Source organism: Tenrec ecaudatus, chromosome 5 (genome assembly GCF_050624435.1).
Source record: "Tenrec ecaudatus isolate mTenEca1 chromosome 5, mTenEca1.hap1, whole genome shotgun sequence".
Taxonomy (NCBI): Eukaryota; Metazoa; Chordata; class Mammalia; order Afrosoricida; family Tenrecidae; genus Tenrec; species Tenrec ecaudatus.
This window is the reverse complement of record NC_134534.1, coordinates 67,922,121-67,924,633: the sequence shown is the minus strand read 5'-3', so window position 1 is coordinate 67,924,633 and position 2,513 is coordinate 67,922,121. Positions and strand designations below refer to the sequence as shown.

At 44.7% G+C, this 2,513-nt stretch overlaps 1 pseudogene; it reads right to left on the bottom strand.

Moving 5' to 3' along the window:
- Positions 1 to 272: 272 nt before the first annotated feature.
- LOC142448774 (elongation factor 1-delta pseudogene) lies at positions 273 to 1,210 on the bottom strand (annotated as a pseudogene).
- Positions 1,211 to 2,513: the final 1,303 nt, after the last annotated feature.

Genomic DNA, 2,513 nt, shown 5'->3' with positions numbered 1-2,513 from the left:
TCATGTCACATTCTTCTTTATATAATCAAATTTCTCCAATAATTTTCTCAGCATACAGGTAGAATAAGTTTAGTGAGAGGATGCAATGTTGTCACATAACTTTCCTGATTAAAACCATGCAGTATTCCCTTGTTCTGTTTGCACAACTGCTTCTTGCTCCATGTACAAGTTCCACATGGGCCCATTTTTTCAAGGTTATCCACAGTTTTTTAAAAAAAATAATACATACAGTTGAATGACTTTTCTTTCTTTTCTTTTTTTTTTTTTGAGCACATAATCTTTAATGGGTCACCACACACTCCATTCCAGGCTCAGATCTTGTTGAACGCTGTGATGTCCACGCTCTGCACGTGCTCCTCAAACTTGGCGATCTCCTCTTCCAGCAGGTCTGTGCCCACCTTGTCGTCCTCCACCACGCACTGGATCTGTAGCTTCCGGATGCCGTAGCCCACTGGCACCAGCTTGGACGCTCCCCAGGTTAACCCGTCCAGCTGGACAGAGCGCACGCAGGCCTCCAGCTGCGCCATGTTCGTCTCATCATCCCAGGGCTTGACGTCTAGCAGGATGGAGGACTTAGCCACCAGCGCAGGCTTCTTGGCCTTTTTCTCAGCATGCTGCCGCAGCCGCTCCTCCCGAAGGCGGGCCGCCTCCTTGTCCTCCTGCTCCTCCTCACTGCCAAACAAGTCGATGTCATTGTCCTCATCGTCCTCCGCAGGTGTGGCCGCCTTCTTAGCTGGGGGGGGGGGGGGGGGCACTTGACGCATGGGAGACACGTGCTGGGTCTGTGGGGCCGTGGGACGGTGGGCTGGTGAATTCCTCTCTAGCTGGCTCAGCCGAGCCTCCAGCTGTGAAAAGGCCTGCTGCAGGTCCTGCACCACACTGCGCAGGCTCTGGTTCCCATCTCCAAGCTAGCAAGGTGTGCGAGCAGCTCACTATGGTCTCCGCTGGGCCCGCTGGCGGCCCCCGAAACCCCCGGCCTGGGATTTCTGGATGTTCTCGAGGGCTCTCGCGATGGCCCGAAGGATCACACTGGCGCCATTCTCCTGACGGGAGCGGCCAGCCTCTGGCCCGTTGAGCTGCTCGTAGAATCTGCGCTCTGCGTCATCGTACTTGAATTTCTCGAACCAGATCTTTTCGTGCACCAAGAAGTTGGTGGTCATTTTCCTGTCTCCAAAACAGGACGCGGCGATCACGGTGGAAGCTAGCAGGCGCAGGACATAGAGGAAAGGGCTGAATGACTTTTTATAGTCAATAAAACACAAGTAAACATCTTTCTGTTATTTTGTGCTTTGAGCCAAGATCCATCTGACATCTGTAATGATATACCTTGTTCCATGTCTTCTTCTGAATCCAGCCTGAGCCTCTGGCAGCTCCTTGTCAATGTACTGCTGTCATCGATGTTGGACAGAAGAAAAAGATGCCACAACCTTCTAATGATCAAAACTTGGAATGTGCAAAGTATAAATCTAGGGAAATGGGAAGTCATCAAAATGAAATGGAATGCATAAGCAATGCTATCCAGTATTTGTGATGCCCAGTATTGGCATCAAATGGTCTGGTATTGTCAATTTTGAATCAGAAAATCGTAGGGAAAAGTGGAAACAAAAAAGACAAAGAAATAATCCTGACCATTACGTCAGGGTAGGGTGTGCAGTAGAGTATCACTGATACACTCCACTATATTCCAGAGTAGACAGCCACAAGTGGGAAGAATGACTAGCACATGACCATCCTCAGGACAGTCTTCTCTTATTTCTCTGCCTACATCATAGAGATAACGAAATGTAAACTCATATCTCCGCTTAGTAACTGTCTCCTTTTTGTGGCTGCATGCTCCGTGAGGGTAAGGAGCTTGGCTCTTTGCGGAGTGCCCACAATGTGCAAAGTGACTGCCACAGTGTTTAGCGTACTGTGAAGGGGCACCAGAATGTGAAAGAGGCACATTTAAACATTAGAAAGTAAGACATTAGAAATCCATTTCTTCTTTCATAATTTTTGTCTATGGCTATCATAACTGATAAAATACTGGATTTGAGATATTACTTCAGTTGAGAGAGCTTGGAGATTTATAAACTCTTATCCTTATCCACGTCATGGACATGATATCCTTTCTAGACGGTTCTGATGTAGTTATCTACATGAATACCTGTTGGCATTATTAGAAGCAAATATATTATCTATAAGGTAGCAACTATATTTTATGGCAACTGTAGATATCTTCAAAAAACCAACATGAAGATTACCTATGCCTGAGTATATCTTAGTAACATATATTCTTTATTCAGCCTATTTTTTGGGAGACATACTTTTCTCACTAATGAAATTATGTCCATCGTAGTTCCCAAGAGTTGAATCTTATTGTCCAACTTGGCCATGACTTTATCCATAAATAAAATATAGATAAAAATATTGTGAAGTTTGATATTTACCTAAGAATTAAAATATAAAATGTGTCTTAGAAACATGGTTATAATAAATTATTATGTTTTTATATTACCTTTATTAAGGTTTTA